Raw genomic sequence first — 23,414 nt, 5'->3', positions numbered from 1 at the left:
AGAAAGGCTTGTACATGGCGGCAAGAGAGGATGTAAAAAACTGGGCAGCGTTAACGATAAATCATTTATTTTAAAATTAATATTTGTTTTGTTTTGTAACCAATTCAAGGACAAGTATATAAAAAAACTATACAACAGAAAGGCTTGTACATGAACACAGTTCATGGCGGCAAGAGAGAGGATGTAAAAAACTGGGCAGCGTTAACGATAAATCATTTATTTTAAAATTAATATTTGTTTTGTGTTAGTTTGAAAAAGCGTTTAATCGTTTACATCAGAGTTTATATATTTAAAATAAAGTAAAAAGAATCTGAATTATGTTGCTAAATTTGTTTAACTAAAGTTTTTAATTTATCGACTTTGAATATTTTTTATTTATAAATATTTAAATGAACAGGAAAGTAAAACGACAACTGAGTTTTTTTTTACAATAAAAGTTTTTAAATGTTTGGTGTTTTGGTCACAAATGGATTTTACAACAGTTAAAATGAATATAATGATTTTAAAAATCGTTTATGTTTATATATTTCTACTAAATTCTTTACTTCAACTCTGCATTATTTGCTTTGCATATGCGCGCGCGCGCGCGCGTGTGTGTGTGTGTGTGTGTGTGTGTGTATTGAAACATAATTGACGTACACTTAGATCGCACTGACAAAAAACCAAAAGTGAGATAAAGATGAACAGATTTGTTTGTTATAAATCATTTATATTACAGAGCTTGTTTACTCACTTATTATCCCTCTCTTTCTCTCTCTACACAAATATATATATATATATATATATATATATATATATATATATATATATATTAAAACGTATGTAACACGTGTACATGAGATATAACATCACCCTTGACTTTTTTTTTACTGTACAGTTGTCATTATATTGTCAACTATAAGTGATGTGGAATGATTTATGTCTCTTGCCGTGTCACTTTGTTTTTTAACGGTAATGTTTTACCTCTGCAGTTGGTTCAAATGTTTCTTTTACTTAAATCAGATATATTCTTTCTAATAAATAGAATAACATTTCTTTAAAGATATATTCACTTCCATTTGAATTATTAAAAAAATCAATATTATTATTTCTTGAATCTTTTCTTTAATTTTTTTTTTTTTCGGTTGCGGACAATTTTTTAACTAATAAATAAAAGATATTAACTGTACGTATTTCCGTTTCTTACATTGAATAAGAAAATATAGTGTCCCAAAAAAGTCGCTTGACCGAGAAATGTATTTCAAAAACTGAAAACAATACTTGTGCTTTTATTAAATCGACAATAAATTTTTTATAGATAGTAAAATTTATTATACATTTTTTAAATCCTTACAAGAACTGCTCAAAAAGCTTCCGAGCTTGGTGGTCTTCAACCATTTTAAGGGAAAAACGTAGTTTACTGTTCACGGTTAATTTACAGATCAAATTATCAGAAACAGGTGTGTTTTCCTATAAATATATCAAAACACAAAAACATAATATTACAATTAATATATAATATTATATTATTGCCCAAATCGATGTATCACCTGCGACCGTATTATTTTTCCTGAAAATCGAAAAATTGTATAAGTTTATTTTTTTTAAATTTTAACTTCGTAAGGTTTATTGATAATTCAGTGTTGCACTTCCTCCACATTCAATTAATTTACATCGATAAATTTAGGATAACCGTAACTTTTAATCATATCCTTATACTATATTTGAATTTATTAAATATATCCCTTGTACCAGTTAAGTTACACTTTCTTTTTCATTTACAATCGTTAACCTTACTTTCCAAAAATAATACGATTCTAAATTATAATTTTCAATTATTATTAAATAATCAGATGTTTCACCATCTCTATTATATATACATATATGTAATAATGCCTGTTAAATTACATATGCACATTTTTAAAAGTACGTAGAATTTTATTTCACTAACTTCTGATTTTTTTTTTTCATTTTTTTAATTTTTTTATTGAATAATTATTTATTGTAAAATTTGTTTTACAATCACGGGTTAATAATTATTAATAAATTAATAATTTAATTAAAAAAAAAAAAACACGTTAAAAAATGGAAAAGGAGTTGATGTCTGATTCGAACCTAATATGTCATTGCTTATAGATGCAGATATTTCCATAAATTAAATTTTCATTTAGGTACTCGTAGAACCGATGGAAAAAAGTACCGCTTGTGTATATCATTGAAAAGCTCTCGATGAAGTCCTATTACTGCAGTTAAGAAAAAGTCCAAAATCAAATTTGTTTTGGATTTTGGACTTTTTTGGACACTTTTCATTCAGTAGTTAGGGGAGATACGTATGTATGTATACTGTTTTAGAACGTAAGTTGTTACTTGTACGAAGTAAAGGAAGTATTGTGATCGCGAAAAATTTCGGCTTCCACATTTTAACGGAAATATCCATTTTGACCACCCCTGAAAACGTTTTGACTAGTTTCTGTGTGACGGCTGTACGTACGGATTTATCTCGCATAACTCAAAAAAGATTAGACGTAGGATGTTGAAATTTTGGATTTAAACCTGTTGTAAAATCAAGTCCAAAAAAAATTGGATTTTGGACTTTTGCACGTAGTTTCGAATCAGACTTTATGTCCTTTTTTTAATTTAATTATTAACTTCTCATTGTAAAAAAAAGTTTACGATGAATAACAATTCAATAACAAATAAAAAATAAAAAATACCAGCCGTTTTTAATGAAATAAAATTTTTGTACTTTTCATTTTTTTTTTAAATATGTAAATATAATTTAATAGGCGTACAAGGAAGTCGTGTGTTGTCCATATCAGATTTTTTTTATATTTATTTGAGTTTATTTGAGTTAAAAAGTTAAAACGTCTTTCTATTAAAATAAAATGTCAATCTGAGGTATAAACTATTGACGTAAATGTGACTAATATTAAAAAAAAAACGATAAAAAGAAGATAATTTTTACAAGAAAAATATCAAATCTTTAAGCGTCGCATGGATCCCAGATTTGGCTCAGATTTTAATCAAGATATTTAGACGGGAAGTTAAACTAAAACTTTTCGCTGATATAACATAATTTTAAAAACGTAAAGTAGAAATAAAAAATTAATTTCATCGTTAAAAAAATATCAAGAGGTAATGATAACCAATATGATAAATGACTGCGATGCTGATGATGATTTTAACTATCGAAATACGATTATTCGTTTATTAAGAAATAAATGCGGTGCTATAGGAGATCGTTAAAAATCGGATCGGTGGATAAAGTGACAAATAAAGGTGTTGCGGCAAATCGATGAAGAAAGTAGTAGCATTTCAAAATATAGAGTTAAAAGAAGACAGATTTATAGGCCAGATATTAAGGCGTACCGGAACAGTCGCTTTAATATTGGAGAGACTTGAAGGTGGGAAAAATTGTGCCGGCAGGCAACGTTTGGAATTTGTTAAACAAATTGTTAGAGATGTAGGATTTAGGGGGTATACCGAATTGAAACGACTGGCATTAGATAAGGGTATCTCGGAGAGCCGCATAAAAGCAGTCAAATGACTTAAGGCAAAAAAAAAGATACAGATAGAACACGTTTCAAAAATATTAAACGGTTTTGATTTAACTTTTCAAAAAGCATTCCCCAAATTATTATAGATTATTTATTTGAAGAAGTTTACGAATTTGAATATAGATCAAAGATATGCATCAATTTATTTAATACGCGCTATCGGTTAAAAAATATTTGAAATTACTTTTTTATAATTTGATATAATACAAAAATCTACTTATTCATTGGCAAAACCTCACAAGATGATGCGGTATGAAAAGTTTGTCGATGCAGATTTGGACGATTTTTTAAGCAATTTATTAAAAATCCTGTATTTTAATTTTCGTTTCCAAAAAGAAGATATTGCGACGTTTAAGCTAAGGTTATTTTACGCTCGCTTACATAAGATCACTCGTACTTTCATGCAAAGTATTTGGAAAAAGTTCCGTTCCGTGTTACGGTATAGATAATAGTTTAAATGAATGTGAAAACCTGGAAAATCGGGGTTTTTTGATATTCGTAAAAACTGTACGTAACGTGTAGATCGCTTTACACGTATAGATTAATGTATCGATTACCACTACTACAGTCGTCTTTAGTAAGAAATTCACATCCGATTGATTTTATAAAATCGGTGGATTTCCGATAGTTAGTTTATTTATTTCATTGTTCACACACACACTTGCGCGCGCGCGAATTCTGGATGATCTGTATATGCGATTATGACTTCTGTTTTTTTTTTGTGTCTTTCCTATCGGATTCTTTAACGTGCAATGCTTATTACATTCTTTGAGCTATTATGACCGTAGCGGCTTCATCCGGGATTTAATTTACGTTTTTGTTTACGCCTCTTTTCCTGATCGGTCGTTTGAATTCGTACAAGATAATGAAAAGAAAGGGGTTAGTACTTATTCACCGGTTTGCAACCGGCATCCGTAATCTGCATTTAAAAAATATAGCGCAACAATAATCGTTTAGGTTACAATATTAGGAGAGCGGTTACTTATTTAAAGGACTTAAAGAGCAAAAAACTATCTACAATTTTTAACTTTTCCTTTTTGTCATTAATTTGTCGTGTACAAGTGTTAAAAAGTGTTTTGATAATGCAGACATCTCTACAAATGTTCTTGACCGGGAATGAACTGATATACTTCAATTAATTTTTATATAAAACATATTTTCACAGCGGTTGTAAAGCGTCCGGTAATTATTAATCGCATTCTGTAAATAGCTAAATCGATATATAAGTTTTCTCTCTCTTCTTTCAACTCCCGTGTGTATTTTATCGACAGAAATGAAAATGTTTTATTTTGCAAAAGGGGTTTAAGTATTTTTTTTTATATTTGTTTGTTACATTCAATTTCAAGTATACGGCGAGTCGAATCTGTTTCGATCGGTAACGCTGTTGATGTTAAACGACGATCTAAGGAAGGGAAAGGCGGTCGAAGGAAGAATGCGATGAAATCGAGGATCTGGAAAAAAAGAGCCGGTACGATACGATGTATAGAAAGGTGAAGACCGCTACGAGATCTAAATCGAAAGGGACCGGTAAAATAAGAGAAACGAGGAGGACGGTAAAAATCGACACAAGGAGAAAGAAGTAAGGAATACACGGAGGACCCGTATATCACAAGAAACCCGAGGAAATAAACGTAGAGAAGAAACGTAGAGGATAAACAACCGTCGATATTAAAATGTGAAGTGTAGAAAGAAAATTAAAGAAATGAATAAAGAATCGACTGGAGTAGACGAACTTCCCCTACAATTTTATAAGTGCTTAAATTAGGCGGGTATTAAATTGTTTAACAATGTAACAGGATATTTATTTATTGATCGTTTTCAAGTTAAACAACTTAAACGGTGTAGTTTTATGTACAAAATAAAAACAATTTCCATCACAAAGAAAAAAAAAACAAATTAAAACAAAATAAATGTTTTTACATTTTAAACCAAATCTTTATCTACGATTACATTAGACTCAAAATATATATTTAAACTAATACTCACAGAATTAGCCTGCGTTTAGAACAGTATCAAAATTTGTTACCTTTTTCTTTTACGTGAAAAATATATAAGTTATTTTATAAACCGATATTTTTATAGTCGTGTAAAACCAAACGCTTGTATTTAAGTTTATATCGTGATCGTTTTTAACAAAGTATCTGACGTCGATGTTCGGCGATGAAATCAACGATCTACAGTTTGAACTTACTTGTCTCGATTAAAAATTTAATGAAAAAAATTACTATACAAAATAATTATTACGTCATTACCGCGTATCTTTTTCGATAGATATACCGCAACTTTATCGAGATGAAGACTTGGAATGCTTTTCTTTATTTCTGAACGATTAAGAAGGTAGCTTAATCGCTATTTATTTTTTGTTTAGTCTCAGGAGCAACGTAAGGTATTACTTCAGATGATGATATGTATGAATGTAAATGAAGCGTAGTCTTGTACCGTCTCAGGCAGACCGTTCCTGAGATGTGTGGTTAATTGAAACTTGACCGCCAAAGAACACCGGTATCTACGATCTAGTATTCGAATCCCTCGTAAAAGTAACTGCCTTTATATTTATTGTGAATCTGTATCGGTTTATCTTCGCTCGACTAATAGTTACCGATATTTGGAGGGAAAACTAAATTTGTACCTTTAGTTGTAAAATAAAAAAAATTCCACTTAACAGAATTAAAAAAAAAGCAAAAAAGTAGGATCTCGAATGCAGTCCTTGAACAATCCACCGTAGATTGATGCGATTTCCTTTCCGACATTATTAACGAGAGAAGGAAACAAAAAAAAATATTTCATTCAAAAAATTTTTTTCCGTCATGTAATAGTTCAATTTTACCGATTCCATTGCACTATAATACTTTTATATAGTGAGATATTTCGTTGTGTAATTCATTTTTTAAAAAGTCTATTAAATGTGTAATTTCAGGATATTAATATATAAAAATTAGCGTTTTACAAAATGAAATAACTTTTGAACGAAGTAACCGATTTTTGTAGTTTTTTAAACGTTTAATAAGTCACAATTGTTATGTCGGTATTATCATCGAATTTAAACAGATAACATGAGAATTTCATCGAGTGTATTTCTAACATAATGTGCCACGTACTGAAATATTGAAGCGAGTGTGTCTTTGTGATAGTTTTTTATAATTATTGCTTCCGATCGTTCCTCGTTTTAGCAGTAGATTAAGTAAAGGCTATAATGGAATCGAGGATAGACTGAAAAGAACGGTAAAAAAAATTATGTAGCAAATAAGGATAAATTTGTGCAACGCCATTAATTAAAAAAAAAAGTAACTACCGTAAATATTCGTCTGATTATAATGATGTTTACGAACTCTTAGATATACGTAAAAGCGGTTAGCATTCGTGTAGATAAATCGACATGTAAAAACCGTAAAGTCAGCGGGTCGCAAATAAGATCTAACGTTTAACGTAACGACAGTATAAATGTGCATGTCGGTGTAGCAAAGCGGCTTGAAATCTTTGTAATTTTTCAAAACATTTTATAACTCCTCGGAAATTACAAATTTAGATACAAGTGCTAAATCGTTTGACATTAATATTAGGTTAATCGACGGGCTAAGGTGCACAGGTAAAGAGCATCCTGACATACTGACCCCGAAGGGGAAGATACCAACCGCGTGCTGTTTCCGGTCGCTACGCCACCCCCTCAGTACTTTGTCATGATGGGCTTTACCGGTGGTCATCTTCAAAAATCTCGGCGGTAGACATATTCCAGTCTCGTTTCGGCCAGGATGCCGACGATGCTAATGCCCCAAGCGATATTCCCTTCGGTGTACGTCTAAAAAAGGTGGACATGTAGAAACAAAACGCATCTCGGTTAGTCTTAAAAAAGACTGAATACTAATCGCTTAGCGAGGAGGTAAAAGGTAGTCCGATACGCAACTTGAACTAAAACTAAAACATAAAAACATAAAACTAAAACGTCAACCGTTACGTAACTGCAAAGAATTAACAAAAGAGCTGACCGGCGAGTCGACCTACCATGCCGGATATACAGCCGGTCGGTGGGAAGGCGCGTTAGAGTAACCAGACACTCCTCTGGGTGGAGTTACACCCAACCGTCCGGACCGACCTAGAGGAGTAGAGGGAAAAAGAAATAAAATAAAAATCTCCGTAACTACTACTAATCTCAGAGACATAAATGCAGTGTCATTTTATAACTTACACGGTCATCTCGCCGATAAGACTAAGTTTGCGTCACCGGTGAGGGGATTGGTGGGGACGGGGCACAGCGCAGATCGGCCAGAAATGGCGCTCTCACTCATTTCGATTCAGTATAGCTCGGTGATTCGTGTGTTTGTGTTTAGAGTTTGTCGAGATAGATCGATTTAAGTATTAATAAGTTTCTTTTGGACCATATTTTCGTTAAAAAATTAAAGTAAACGTGTAAAAAAGTAGAAAAATTGAATACGTCAGCCTCAGCCCGCGCAAAAGCCAGCTGGAAATATAAATTACGCATATAACTAGAAAGGGAAGGTTATGGGCAACACATACCTCAATGTCCGGTTCCGAGCGAGCGAGAATGTTTCGGGAGCGTCGTGTCGCAAAGCTGGCACAGCGCGCTCAGTGAACGACGCCGACGGCGCGAACACCTCTACCGCTGCTTATTATACCTTATGCCTCTTACTTCTCATATCGCAGACCGATGTTGAACAAAATTGCCGTCGAATATTTGTCGAAATATATATCGTGTAAATTAAATTTAGTACGCACTCGTTTTATTTCAATCCGATGCACTAAAAGTGACTCGGTGACATACCGACCGACTAATTTATCTGTAGAGTCGGCCAAATTAAGGAACTAACATTTTCCGTCGGAGACTTTCAGTTTTGTTTAAAAAAATACGATGGTGGCTCTCCCGTTTAACTGTACAGATTAGTCGGTCGGTCTGTAGCTCGGATAAACTTCATCCAACGTCTGTAACGTTTCACGATAAACCAACGGCCATACACCCCGACACACCCCATCCGAGTTTTTGTTCATTTATTACTTACAAGTTATGCGCTCTTAATCGCATTTTGTTATATCTTTATATAATTTTTTCTAACTAAAAATATCGGAAACCCTCTTTATCTAATCCACGAACCGAAATGTATCGTAGGTTTAATTTAAGATTTTCGTCTGATCGTCAAAAAATATATCGGCATATAAATTACCTGCAGAAAATAATTTAAGTGCTGTTAGTTATACTTGAGTCGCTTTAAATATTTGTGAACTTGTAAAATGACTAACAGAGATATATTTAAAGGCAAAAATAAAGCGTGCAAAAAAGAAAAATACACGCATTTTCCTGGCGAAGTATTGAAAAGATACTTATTAACAGTAAATATTTAACCGATAGTTTTGTTTCGTACCGTTGACTGGCGTAACAGTCACAGTCCTATAAACATCAGTAAAAAAAGTTTACGCATTAAAAAATAAATTCAAAGAAAGTAAAAAATATACAGCACAAATGAAGAAAATTAGACGATATTTATAAAATAATAACTTCAAAAATTGTCAGCCCGATAAAGATAGCGTACAGATATTTTTTTTTGTAATAATTAATAAATAATTCAGAATCATCTTGATGTGTATCGTATGTAATCTTTTGCAACAGCATTTACAATAATTATAAATAAAAAATTTAACTCTTTTAAACATGAGTATTTAGAATATATTCGTATTATATACTGTAATTTTTATAAGAAAAAAAAATTTGTTTTTTTCTGAAATTTCAGATTCGAGAAATCACGAAAGACTTATTTAAAATGAATACCGCCCTCGATGATCACGAACTGAATGATGAGGTAAATCTTTATGTATACCTTTTTATAAAAAGAAATCATTATTCTCAGTACTAGCAATATATTTTTTAACACTGATGCGTATAATTCTATCGGTGCCTAGAATTATTATCGTTGTTTGGACTTTATTTCTAAATTTTGAAGTGGTTTTTTATGTTCATCTCTTTTTTTCTGTTATCTTCCGAAACCACCGCGAGATATTACTTCAGAGGATGAATGAGGATGATATGTATGAATGTGAATGAAGCTTAGTCTTGTACAGTCTGAGGTCGACCCTTCCTCACTAAATGTAGCGATAAAGAACGCTAGGGTAGGGCCTGGAACGAGCTGATTACTTACTGAACTGGATGCTGATCCATGAGGGATGCCTATGGACCGGTTCGGTCGGCCAGTCCCCCCCCCCCCCGTCGTTCTGGCGAGGTGGCTCTTCGTGCTGTCAAGGAACTCGTTACGGTGTTGAGTCCGTACGGCATGAGATCCCGGTTGAACGGCATTTGAGGTTTACAATTGAAGAGATAAAAGTAGCTGAGACCAGGCTGCACCCTACTAACAGTCTCCAGTACCGGATCTGGTCCCTGTCAGAAAATCGGTGACCAGACATCCGTGGCTTGTGCTTGACGCTTTTAATCGTGCTCTTGAAGGCCATTGTTTCCCAGACTGCTGGAAGGAAGCACGCGCATAGTACTGATATCCAAGAAAAGCGATAACGAACCGGACAGGGTTTCGCATCGGCCTATCTGTTTATTGAATACCTTTGAGAAGTCGTTCAAAAGGTTAATTGCGGACAGACTGTCCGTGGATCTGAAGGTGAACGGTGGACTCTCCCAGAAACATTTTTTTTTAACAAATACGTCGGTCGATTATAATTCTCAGTCGACGATGAAATTCTTGTGTGAATTTTTAATTTATTATATTACTTTACGAATCGTCTTTATTGACGAAATGACTCTCACAAAGAATTTCATTCGCGTTAAGTGTGACAAGAGTTTTGCCGGGAAGCAAAAACTCAATTTCTTTAAAATCCCACGCGGTAGGAGTTTTTATACTTCAATTTTTTTCAAGATATCTATGTACTAATTCCAATTTGATTACGAGCGATGATACTTGAACGGTTTAGGGCACAGGTAGGGATAATCTAAGCAATAATCTTACTGAAACTAGCGATCGAGCTTCTACTTACAAATTTGATAATTTGTTTCGGAATATTTTCGATTATACTTGGTGGATAAGACTCGGGAAATAAACGCCAAAGTTCTGGTAGTCGTTAAATTCCATATTAAGGCACGAAAAGAAAGGCAAATTATTAAGAAAATGTGTAGCGGGTAAAGATGAAAAAACCCTTCTTTCGGTGAAGTTCAATGAAAGGCCGTAATTGTTATCAAGATTAACCCTATAGCTACTAATAAAATTATCATCGAATCCCCTTCAGTTATAGTGGAAATACGTACTAATTTTATTTTTCATTTCCATCTGAGATTCCTTTAATACTAATCACTTCAAAATTTTCATCGCAATTTGTACGGTTTATTGTGATTTTCTATCGCGTTATTATTAGATAAATCGTTAACGTCTAAAAAAAGCCCACCAAATGTAAGATATAGGCATACTGAAAAAAGTTTAGAAATTAAATATGTTATCCCTACTCATAATATTAACGTCCTGAACAAAATCCAACTCCACGTTCGTGCAGTTATATCCACGCACACGTTGGATCTGGCAACGACATGGTATTCTGTGCTTTCACTATGTTGTCCGACGGGCAATAGGTTTGCGTAGGAACACCCTTGTGACGTACGGGATTGCTGATCCCGAGCTGTCCTAGAAGGTCACGGTAATATTTTTGCTTTTTGTGCTTTATCGGATGCGGGAGGAATGTCCGTGGTCAGTTTGATCTATCTCGAGCGGAATGCGAACGGGGAGTGTTATCACCCTTCCCGGTAGCGGAAACCGGGTTAAAGGTAAGCTGTTGTGAGCTTGCTTTATCGAAGACTTGCACCGTTCAACTCGGGAAATTTGAAATAGAAATGAGAGGGAGAGAGAGAAAGATCTAATAAAAATTATAAAAAACATTTCCTGAGCAAATAAGATTTTTCGTTCTAAAAAACTAATTTTTTTCATATGTATAATAGGAATATAATCTTTAAAAAAAAACGTAAATATCCACAGAAACAATTTTTAAAAAAAAGAGGTTTCAGTATTAAAAATTTGAGATACCGTTTATGGTTAATTTAAAAAAAAAAATACATACTATTTTATTCCTTAAAAAAGAAATTAATATTTTTAATATAAAAGAAAATCGTTAAAAATTTTCATACAAGTAATTTTAAAAACCGGTTCTATACGATAAATGTAAAAAGAATTTTCTTTGTAAACTAAATTTCTTCGTTGAACTAAACGTGCGTTACCGCATAAACAGTTTTTTATAATAAAACTTTTTTGACACGTATTTTGGTTAGCCTGATAAATTTTAAAACAAGTACGTAATTATGTTTTCATGCAAATACATACGGGTTTTAAAAAAGCTCGTACAACACAATAAATATATTTCGCTTCAAATATTTTTTTTTTATAAAAAATATCTCCTGAGTAATTAACATTTTTTGTACTAAAAAATTATCAATTTTTTATAAAGCACTTTATAACAATATAATATTTTGGAAATGTTTTTGTTTAATTTTATAAAAAAATGGGTATTTTTGTTAAACTTTTCACGCTATATACTAATTTGTTTATCATTTTTTCTGATAAAAATTGTTATCTATAACGATTGTTATACGAATGAAAATCTTAGCAAAATATTTTTCTTCCGTATAATATTAATTTCATCGTAAATATTTAAAAAATATATACAAAAGATTTTTTCGTATATATTTTTTAAATAAATAAATTCATAACGATGAAATTTATTTCTTTAACGATTAGCTTCTATAGAAATGCATGATTTTTAGGGAAAAGTTTATATGAAAAAACGATAAACAAATTAGCATGTAGCGTCAATTATGCATTTTTTAATTCATTTACATTCATACATATAATCCTCATTTACCCTCTGAAGTAATAAGTCGGAGGCTAAACAGTAAAATAGAGGTCTTTGATTTGGAAGTAACATAGAATATTTTGAACCGTCTTATGTAGAAGGGGTACCCGTGGACAAAATTTAAAAATTTCATTTTTCAAATTTTAATGACGGTATTCCAGAAAACGATAAAAAAACTCATTTTGTTTTTTAATAATTTTTTTTTCAATAAATTTCTCGTTCTCCGGATAAAACGATAAATGTGCGCTAGGTAAAGTTATGAAAAAACAAATACCGGACTACTCTAGTCGTACTCATCTACCTAGAATAATTTTTAAAAACAAAAAAAAAATAGTTATTTGGGTTAACTTTTTTCTTACAAGCGTTTATTCTGGATACGGCAAGTTAGTTAGCGATGTGAAATTTAATATTACTTCTACTTCTGATATAGTCAGGGGACTGTGTGGGCTATATGGAAGTGACTAATGTCCTGCACTTTGACTAACCGACATCCGAGTACATCATAAAATATACAAGTAATATTACATTTTAAACATCTCTGAATAATTTCCGAAAAAATGCCTACGAGATAAGAATGAAAAAACTTAACTACGTATTTTTGTTTTTCATAATTATTTTAGTTAGATGTGTACAATTAGAGTAGGCGGGTGTTTTTTAATAATTTTTTTTCTGCAGTATATATATATATATATATATATATATATATATATATATATATATATATACATATATATACACACTATATATACTGCATAATATACTTATGTATTTTAGGATAACTTTTTTTAGGGTTTTATTTTAGGTATAACTATGTATGGGCTATGATTTCAAATGTTTATAAATATTCATCAAGAAAGTACAGATAAAACTACGGTAAAAGTAATATAAATACTAGATGTGGATAATGAAAGATTTTTATTAAAAAGAAACTTAAAAATTTATAATTAAACAAACTATCAAAATGCATCAAATAAAAACATAATACATTATAAAATATAGATATTATTATTTTCATCATATTTTAGGTTTTAACTGTACACCGAATTATTTAAAATAACACACGCGCGCGCTTCTTAACGATGAATTTATTAAAGAAAAAAACTTTGATTTTATTATACGTATAAAATAATTGATTCGCTTGTAAATATTCTTTGTGTTATGTTATATTGGATATACCTTCCAAATACAAGTGTTATGAATTATGTTGGATGTACGTGCTTTAAATTAGGTAAAACTGAATAATGGTATTCCACAAAACGATTAAAAAAAAAACACATTTTGCCACTTATGAAAAACATTCACATGCAAATCTTTACGAGAACGAGGAAAATTCCTCGTTCTCGTGATAAAAACGAAATGTGTACGCTAGGTAAAGTTATGGAGAAAACAAAGTCCTGATAAAATAATTATTAAAAACAAATACCCGACTACTCTAAAATAATATACATAACAAAGCCTTCGCATAATAACATTTTTTGGAATTACTACCAATCCAGTAATACAAACTGGAATAGTGCTTACATACGTTATATATATATATATATATATATAAATTATTAGCGATTTAGTTGTTTTTGACAAAATTTTGATTTCGTTAAATTATTTTTGAAAATCATATTATGTAGTATTTACAAAAATAATTTCTCTCTCTCTCTCTCTCACTCTCTCAGTGTGTGAGTGTGTGTGTCTAATTTATTTCTATCTTTGTAGTAAGTGTACTTCTTTTTATTTTCCTTTATTGTGATGTTTACTGTACCTACATTTTTCCAATTGAAATTGAATTTAATCAAGTGAAATTCTGTTTGGAATTTTTTGTTTTGAGAAAATACGGCGTCTCTTCAGTCACGCAGAATATGCCGATATGATTTTTGTGTACGGCTTTTTGCGATAGAAATGGTCCGGCTTCAGCGGAAGAATACCGACGTAGGTATCCTGGACGATTAGTAAAGTATTTTAGAGGAAGTTTTAATAATATTCGTGAAAATAACACTTCCCAGAGCACATGTTTCATCTGAACGTCAACCGATAAACAGCGATGCAACAGAAAACATTCATCAGGTGCTACAACCGGCTAACAGCTTAATCCTACTACGAGCACGCCAAGAATTTCTACACGACGTAATATTCCTCAAAATCGTATATGGAAGTCATTACGGCATTACGGACCGACTCCTTATGTACAAAAAGTTCAACCCTTCCGGCTCGGTGACAATACCAGACGACTGCAATTTTATCAACGGGTTAACAATTATTACCGCTTAATTCCATTTATTCTATTTTCGGACGAAGCTACTTTTCTTCTTAATGGCGTAAACAACATACCGAATACTTATCGGTGTTCTGAAGAAAACCCGCATGCTGTAGTCGAATTAAATTTCCAGCGACCGCTTTCGGACAACGTTTGGTGCGGCACGATCGACAACCGGTTAATAGGCCCTTTCATATTAAAACAAAAAGGAGAAATTATCCGGAATTTTTAAACAAGTTTTAAACGTAAAGCCCTTGAAAATTTCTCATCGATAAAACGAACTGAAATCTATCGACTTGACGGAACAACAACATATTCACTGCTACGTTCAATCCGTTTACCGGTAAATATTTCATCTAAGAATTGTCTTAATTCATTCGTGGAATGCGTTCGTGATACACCAAGACAATTCTTAGATAAAAAATTTACCCGTAAATGAAGTGGACGCTACCTAGATCACCGGACCTTACTCTTTTACATTGTTTCTGGGGATGATTAAATGCGAGATATGCAAGCAAAAGGTGGAAACACGTAATTAACTGATTGCTCGCATTTTCAATGCCGCTGCCGTTATCAAGGGCGCTTTCATCAATCATTATGTTAGCGTCAGGAAACGTAAGGAAACACGTGGAAAAGTGCATCCATATTTATTGTAAATTAATACAATGTAAACCACAGTGAGTATTTTTTTTAAAAGTACAGCAGATTAAAAGTATTTTAATTTTTCAAACATCTAAATTTATTTTAAAAAAACTTGTTTTTAATTTTTACAGTTTCATAATATTTTTCTGGTAAGTTTCGTTTTTATTAATAAAAGTTGATGTTTTTTTTTTTTGTTTTTCACAGATTTTATTACATCAGTTTTCTCAGAATTAAATTCTCTACAAGGTGTGTAATAAAAATTTTCCCATTTATTATTCGTTTAACAGATTTGTACTACAAAAAAAAAACTTATTTTTCCTCACCGAATGTTTTTTTTTTACGTTCGATGTGAAAACTACGAGACACAGTTTGTGGACTTAATTTATTCGATTTTTCAGATAAAAATCATAAGAAACCATCAAGTTTATCCCTTATATGACGCCGTAAAAATTTCAGTTTTTTTTATCGTTTCTCCGGGGGAATTGAAATCCAGGCGAATTCGTTAGCTAACCGTAATTCTATAACAAACCGTTTTCGGACGTATGTTTATATGAACTTTTTCCCTTACTTCAAGCTCTAGAATCGGTACAGAAATTATTTCACTTTTAACCTGCATCACTCTATATAATAAAAAATAAAGTAAATTTGAATAACTAATTGATATTTCTTGGCCGTTTTTAAAGTGTACTTTCCACATGTAAATAATACTTCGGATTTTCTAAAAATAAGAATTTATTCTCAGTTTGTTTTAAAAATAAATGATGACAGAAATTTCTACGGAATAAACATCGCAAAATGTCAAATACATATTAATTAGGAAAAAGGCGAATAATAATTTTCTATAAAAAATAAGCTCGAACAAAGAAAAACGCGGTTCTACTTTATACAATTGTGTAGTTATGTATATGAGTGTTTAAAAATAGAACTGATTGTTTGTTTTGTTTTTCCCCCAAAAAAATGACCAAATATTTTAAAAAATAATTAAAAAATTATCGATTTTTGAAATAGTATTAAGATACAGTATTTACGCGCATAAGTATAACTTTATAAAGGCTTATTACCTTCTAACGTCATTGCGTTAAAATTATTATTTTTTAAATGTTCAATAAACTTTTGCGACCGATAATTTTGGAATTATTTTTATAGAAAAAAGTTCATAATTTTCTCTTTCTTTGGGAAAAACCAAAACAAGAAAAATTATTTTTAATTTACTCGATTTACGCACCGGTAAAACGGAATAGCAAAAATAAATAACCAAACTGATATGTATTAATTTAAAAGTTGAAATCGTTTATTTAATACAAGTATGCGAAACTTTGCGTCTTGAAACTACAAAAAATAGTAATGAGTTTTTTGTTTGCGGGGGTTTGAATGAGATCAGAAAATATTTTACTTACCTATGAAGTCGTAAAACTACGTAAAAAGGGTTCTGTCTGTCCATCTGATAGATTGCAGCCAAAATTAAATGACTTCAATGCCCCTATACAGAAGCGGTGCAAAATTTCCCGCTAATCGATTCATCCGGTCTGGAGATATCAATAAAATTTTTAAAAAATAAACAGTCCGCCGTAAAAAATTACAGACGGATGATATATACTCTGTTGGATATTTTCTATCTTAAAATTGTAATTTTTTTTTGTTTTTTTTTTTTAATCGTAAAGATCTATACAATGCCTTACGTGTAAAAATTTGACCCGATTAAATTTATTATATAATATACAATATACTACAAATACGAGTAAGTCACGTACAAAGTAAAAAAGTAACGCTTTAATTTTATTTAGAATGTTATTTTAAAAACGGGAATATTTAAAGTTTAAAAATCAAACGTTTAAAGATTAAAAAAAACATAACGATAATTTATAAAAGAAATTTGAAGAGCTTACACTAATAAAGAAAGAAATATAATTTTTTTATTAATATTGACTTTTAAAACCTTTTCCCATCACAATGCTCCGCGCTTCTTAGCGCTCCGCAAAAATAGTTGGTATCTGATTGCCTCTCTTCATAGTCTTATGCTACCCTCTTGTGAAAAAATTTTCTAAAAATTACAGTATATTAACGAGATTTAACAGATTCTGACAAAAAAAAAACCTTACGATTGGATATTTTTTATGCTTGTAACAACAAAAAAATTGAAACCGTACAAAAATTACGATAATTTAATTGCAGAATTTTTTTTGCGCATTTCTACCGCGTTTTTTATTAGCGAAATTTTTTTTTTTTTTTATTTATGTTTATGAAACATAGTTTGCTGATTAAAAAAAAAATACTTTCAAGCAAATCGGTTGAAAGTTGGGCAAAATATGATGAAAAACCCGTGTCATAAATTACAGATTAATTAGCATATCAGTTTCGAGAAATTTTTATAGTTATTTATTTTTTCTTAGCGTTACATATAATGTAAAATTTATTTTAAAAATTATAAGACTTCCTTAGAGCATTTATTACGTAAAAAAACTTTTTTTACAACAGAGTATTGCTGTTACACGCCATGGGGGGGGGGGGGCAATAGAGTTCATGAAACGCATAATAATTACCCCAGTAATTACAAGCTATTCGGTACAAACAACAGGTATTTTTTATGTTACTATGTATATAAAATCGTAATATATATTATATATATATAATATATAAAATAAGAAATTACGAGCGCGCACTAGTTTTTACACCAACATATAAATCGCAATATGGGAGATTCCCCAAAAAAACAAAAGAATGAAATAGATGACAAATAATAAATAACCTAAACAAATAAAATGAAGTAATAAATTTATAAATAAAAAGCTCTTACCCCTAGTTGGTGATATTTTGGCGTGTGTGATACACGAGAAAGCATCCGTCTATACAGAGTGGTACCTCACAAACCACACACCTCCAGACTGATCTTACGCGAATGCCGTTTTGCCGAGCACACAACGCATTGTCTAAAACTGTTTGATCCCTCACGTTTAGGAAATTGTCTTGCTTCACAACTTTCAAGACGTAAAAATTCACGATTTCTTACATAAGATCCTCGTGCAGAAAATCTCGTAGGAGATGATGAAACAAGCCCTTTCAAAACCTCATTTCGAAACCATCAGAAGGATTGGTTCTTCTCCATCTTATTGCCGTATTATTTATTATTATTTATTGTAAGCCGTATAAGCATTGACAAGGAGCATATCAAAAATGTGGAAAAAGAGCATATCAAAAATGTGGAAAAAAAGTTTTTTCGTCCATTTTGTCATGCGCCTATGTAAGTAATAGCTTGAAGACAGAAAATCAGATTGATAACAGCCCCCATATAATTATTGTAATCTACAATCATTACAGGTCTCACGACATTTTCTGTACCGTGAATTGTTACACTGTATTTACCCTCTTCAGCAGGCCCATGAATAGTGTTACCATTCGCTTGTCATTGAATAGAATACAAGATATTCCATCCAGTGTCGTACGACAGGCTAACCGGTGTCTGGTCAAACCTAATTGTTTACGTCTGTTTCGTGTGAATTCAGCTGGCATTCCAGCACGATTGGATCGAGCTGTTCCACAAGCTAGAATTCCCACATCTTTCAGTCGTCGATATAATTGCAGGGATGAAAAAACATTTTCCATATACAAATGATATCCACAATTTTCATAACCTGCAATTAGATTGATAACTGTACGTTCAGTAATTGTTTCGTTTACATTTTGTTCCTCTCGTTGTCTCCCGAGATATACATTCATATCGAATGTGTACCCAGAATTAATCTGTTCCCAGTAATCTTTTCCCATGTGTACCCAGCAAACCTAATCTGTTCGTCATTCATTGTCTCGATAAAAAAAAAAATTACGGCAAATAAAAAAAAATCACAAATTTAAAAAAACGCCCAATATGTGAAAAAAATCGCACTGAATAAAAAAAAAACCCATGTAATTTTGAAAAAAATAATGAAATAATATATTACCAACGGAACGCCGGTTTGCGATAGTAAGTTACTTACTGCAGTTCACTCGTACTCACTCACACAATAAAGTAACATATGTTAGTATAAAGAAAGAGATTCAGTAAAAACTACGTTTTATAAAAATCCCCTCCACTTAAAAGGCTATTCAGATTGACAAAAAACTATTTTTACTGTATACTGTTATTCATTACGAATCGGTATGTGTTTCATTGATGCCGATATCTTTTGTCAGAAAAAGATTTATTAGGTCTCAAATAAAAGTGACACATTTATGACCACAAATTCCTTTTTTTTTGTGTGTGCCGTATAACATAACTTATTATGTGTTTCAATACATCGTTATGTTGCTAATATAATAAGCTAGTTTTGTAAATAATAAATAAATCCGTAACCCTCATAGCAATTATAATACACCAGTCACACAGACACACACAAGCACATTTCTGAGAAAAAAATGGTCATATTCTTTCTTGTCCAAATAAAACATTTTAATTCGTATAACCATAGTTCAAATTGTATAATAAAACTGATTTCTTTGTGAATATAAAAAAATATAACCGACTTAGATCCCATATAAAATGATTTTGTAACAGCGTTTTAAAACTATCACCGCACAGAGCCACTTTACTGGCTTCCTGATCTGAAAAGGTTAAAAGGATCAGTATTAAAAATTTAAACAAATATTTATCTATTTAAAATTTATATTAATTTAAACAAAAATAATTGTTACTTTTTTTAATAAAAAAATTAATATTTGTAAAATGTTAGTTTAATAAGCAAAGGGTGCGTTTTGTAATTATATAAAAATCTTATACGTATTACTTACCCGACGTACGATGCGTATATTTACAAATAAAACGAAATGTTTTGATGTTTTGATTTATTTTTTTACTCGTTTCTTTATTCGTACTTAAAAAAATAAACCTTTTCAGATGAAAATACCGTTCATATTTAAGGAAATATTTGAATACTTTATTTGAGGTCACATATTTTCGTAAAAATATAAAATTTTTTATTCAAAAAATTGTTAGAATATAATTGTTAGAAAAATCAGTTAGATATTGAAAGATGTATTTAAACTCTTAAGTATAAATTCTAACTTAAAAAAATTTCTATTTAAATTTTTATATCCGACAAATATTTTTGTCCCGTAAACGCTACGCGATGATATCGACCGATGGCATCAAGTTTTTAGAATATTTTTTTAATGGAAAATAGTTTTACGTGCTAAAAAAAAGATTTGAAGAAATATACTATATGTAATGTTGTCAACCGCACGCCCTTTAATTCTCCTATATTAAATAGCGAGTTTGTCAGCAGTTTTTTATGGCGGTAGTGGTTTTTTAATTTTTTATATTTATTTCTATAGGTTTGACGTTAAATTGACATTTAGAAATAAAGTTTGTGTAAAATATATTTCTGAGAAATCCGTGTACGCATAAACAACTTCGAATAAAGAAGTTTTGAAAAATTTGACTTTTATTCGTTTAAACAAAAAACGACAGAAAAATAGCGTATTAAACATTTTTTTTATTGTAAGTTTGTCGGTATTAAAGATGTATTACAATATCGTAAACAAATAATATTCGTTTGAAAAGTTAATTAATTTTTTCTTTCGGTTTATGAATTTTTAATAAAAAATGACTTTGTTTCTTAATATTTTGCAATATTGATAATAATTCTTGTTTCAATATAATTTCATTATATAACACAGAGTTTTTCTGTCGTGTTTCGATCTGTTTTGTTTAAATAAATTAAAATAAAATTTCCTAAATTCTTTTTTACGTTCAGTTGATGTTACTGCGTAGATTTTCTCAGAATTTAATTCTTTACGCATTTTTTTAATGGAAATTTAAAAATTACGTCAAACTAAAATAACGTTTTTACGCCAATTTTTTCTTGTTTTTTTTTTTTTACAGCTATTTTCTAAAATATTATTATAGATGCAGTTGTAGGAGCGAATTTATTCAATTATTTAGGAAAAAATTAATTATTTATCAATTAACATAAGATCTGTTGGCTCTATTTTACCTAGATTTTCATAGGGTATGCTCGAAAACTTAAAGTTTCCAGATTTAAGTTATATGAATTTTTTGTTTATTTTTCGCTTTTAGAACGCGTCCTGAAATTCTATGCGAGTCAAGTTCTGTACACGATCCGTTAAAAGGCGAAGATTTTTGTAAATAAAATGTTTTTTTGTAAAGTTTATCCGGACCGATTTTAATATTTTGTTTTGTTCGAAACCTTTTCTCGAGTGTAATTTTTCTGGTACACCGGAAAAGAATTCACCTAATTCCTTAACTTTTGAAATTATACATTTTTTGCCTCCTGTTACTCGATTTCCCGAAAAATTTTATCTGTTATGTAATATTAGAATTTTTTTTTTTTTGTAAATTACAAAACGGATAAACCTTATCGTAATATTTTTAATAAGTTTATTAAAATTAAGGGAGATTAATTATTATTTTAAATAAAATGTAATAAATATAAAATAATCGACAAATCTTGATTTAATTTAATTATATCGAACGTCTATATAAGAAATAGAGATATTAACATTTCGACAGCAATACACACACTTACGCACACATGTACACAAGTTACATCGCGTGATACTGTACTGTCCGACGGTAGCCAATCAGAGCGAAGGAAGCCACTGTGGTTTGTTCATTCCCCTCTCCCCCTCCCGCCATAGTCTTATAGTCACAGACAGACAGATGTTATTACTTGCGTCATCCCAAAAAAAATTAAATAAAAAAAGAATTACCTCTAATATTCCTCTTAGCAAAAGTCGTCTCTCAGCGTATTTTATAAATTATTGTTTTATTTTATCGAACTACTGTTTTTTTTTTATGTCATTTATTACTGTAAAGAATTTATTTATTAAATTTATTTTATTTTTATTTATTTATTTTTTTATTAACACTTCGCTTTTATCATAATCTGAATTTTTTTAAATCTAGCACAAATTATGTATTACAGTAAATAAAACTGTACCTTCAAAGATTTCTATTATTTAATAATATCTTATGTTCCAACTTGATAAAACTATATGTGTATATGTCTTTATAAGTAATGCAAGAGTTCGCACACGCACACGCGCAGAGGAAAAAATCTGTTGCTACATAAAATCAATTTTTGCTTTTTAATTTTTATTAAAATATTAAATACGTTTACCTCTTAACAAACGTTACCGTTCGTCAATGAAAATGCATGAAAATCAGAATTTTTAATTTACTAAATTCACACGACACATTTACCAGTACAACAAAATTCACATATGACTATATAAATTCATATTTTAATTTAAGCACGGTTTATCAAAAATCGGCCTAAAAGGAAAATCGGCTAATATTTGAATAGATGTATAAATAAATACACCCTTATACAGACTTTTGAGAAAAATACAAGGTCTTCTGAAGCAGCTTTTTCATTATTGTAATACCTGGAGAGCAACTTAAAATCGTACCTAATCGGCTCGAACTGCAGTTATTTTAGCGTCGTGTTTAACACTGCTATTACTAATTGTCTATTTTTGTCAGTTTTAAACTGTTCCTGCCACATTGCAGTTGTGTTATTATTTTTTTTTTTTTGCTTGATATCACCACATAAACTTGAAGCTTGTGCGTGGAATATTTATTGTTTACTGTAAATATTATTTTTTCATAGTAAATCTGATTTTTTTTTAAATCTCAAGTTAAATAACAGTGAGGTACTTACGTATTAACGGCACCGCAGCTACAGCTTTATTTAAAATTGAGTATTTATTTTATTCAGTCTCTTTATTTTCTAAGAAATGGTTATTTATATTTATTTATTTTATAAATATAATTTAACCAAACTTAACCTACGCTCGCTTCGCTCGCTAACCTTGACTAATTAACACCGTAATTTTTTGAGTATTTATTTAATAAATTCAGTAATTACTGCAATTATTCATTATTTAAATAACAATAAGGGTAGGTAAAGTTTGGTTAAAATTCTGCTTTGAATCTATGTTAAACTCTATATCAGCCCATTTTCCACCGAAATCCGATTGAGTACTTTGTTTTTAAATAAAGCTGTAGCTGAGGTGGCGTTAATACGTAAGTACCAACAGTGATTTTAATCAGAAAAAAATATCTATGTTTTCTATTTATACTTATAAAAGAAGCATATTTCTTAAGAAATATAAATATTATAATGCACTTACAGCACAAAAATCTTCCTATC

The 23,414-nt window shown here is 30.6% G+C and overlaps 1 protein-coding gene and 1 long non-coding RNA gene across 4 annotated transcripts in view; one reads left to right on the top strand and one right to left on the bottom strand.

Moving 5' to 3' along the window:
• The window catches only part of LOC142328914 (uncharacterized), a 70,011-nt gene that overhangs the window by 8,176 nt on the left and 38,421 nt on the right, over positions 1-23,414 (top strand). Inside the window, exon 2 of the long non-coding RNA XR_012757382.1 lies at positions 9,275-9,343. This is a non-coding gene — a long non-coding RNA (uncharacterized LOC142328914). The remainder of the gene's footprint in view (positions 1-9,274; positions 9,344-23,414) is intronic.
• LOC142328912 (disco-interacting protein 2 homolog B-A-like) overlaps positions 1-23,414 on the bottom strand; it is a 164,667-nt gene that overhangs the window by 107,813 nt on the left and 33,440 nt on the right. The window contains exon 1 of one of the 3 annotated variants that reach the window (XM_075373072.1): positions 19,203-19,238. The exons of 1 other annotated variant lie outside the window; for it this stretch is intronic. The gene's annotated coding sequence lies outside the window, so the exon portion shown is untranslated. Of the gene's footprint in view, positions 1-18,061; positions 18,203-19,202; positions 19,239-23,414 lie in introns of those variants that run through there. One more of the 3 variants, XM_075373071.1, reaches the window with a different exon arrangement.

The sequence above is a fragment of the Lycorma delicatula genome, chromosome 8, assembly GCF_047948215.1.
Source record: "Lycorma delicatula isolate Av1 chromosome 8, ASM4794821v1, whole genome shotgun sequence".
NCBI lineage: Eukaryota > Metazoa > Arthropoda > Insecta > Hemiptera > Fulgoridae > Lycorma > Lycorma delicatula.
This window is presented reverse-complemented; position numbering and strand designations above follow the sequence as displayed.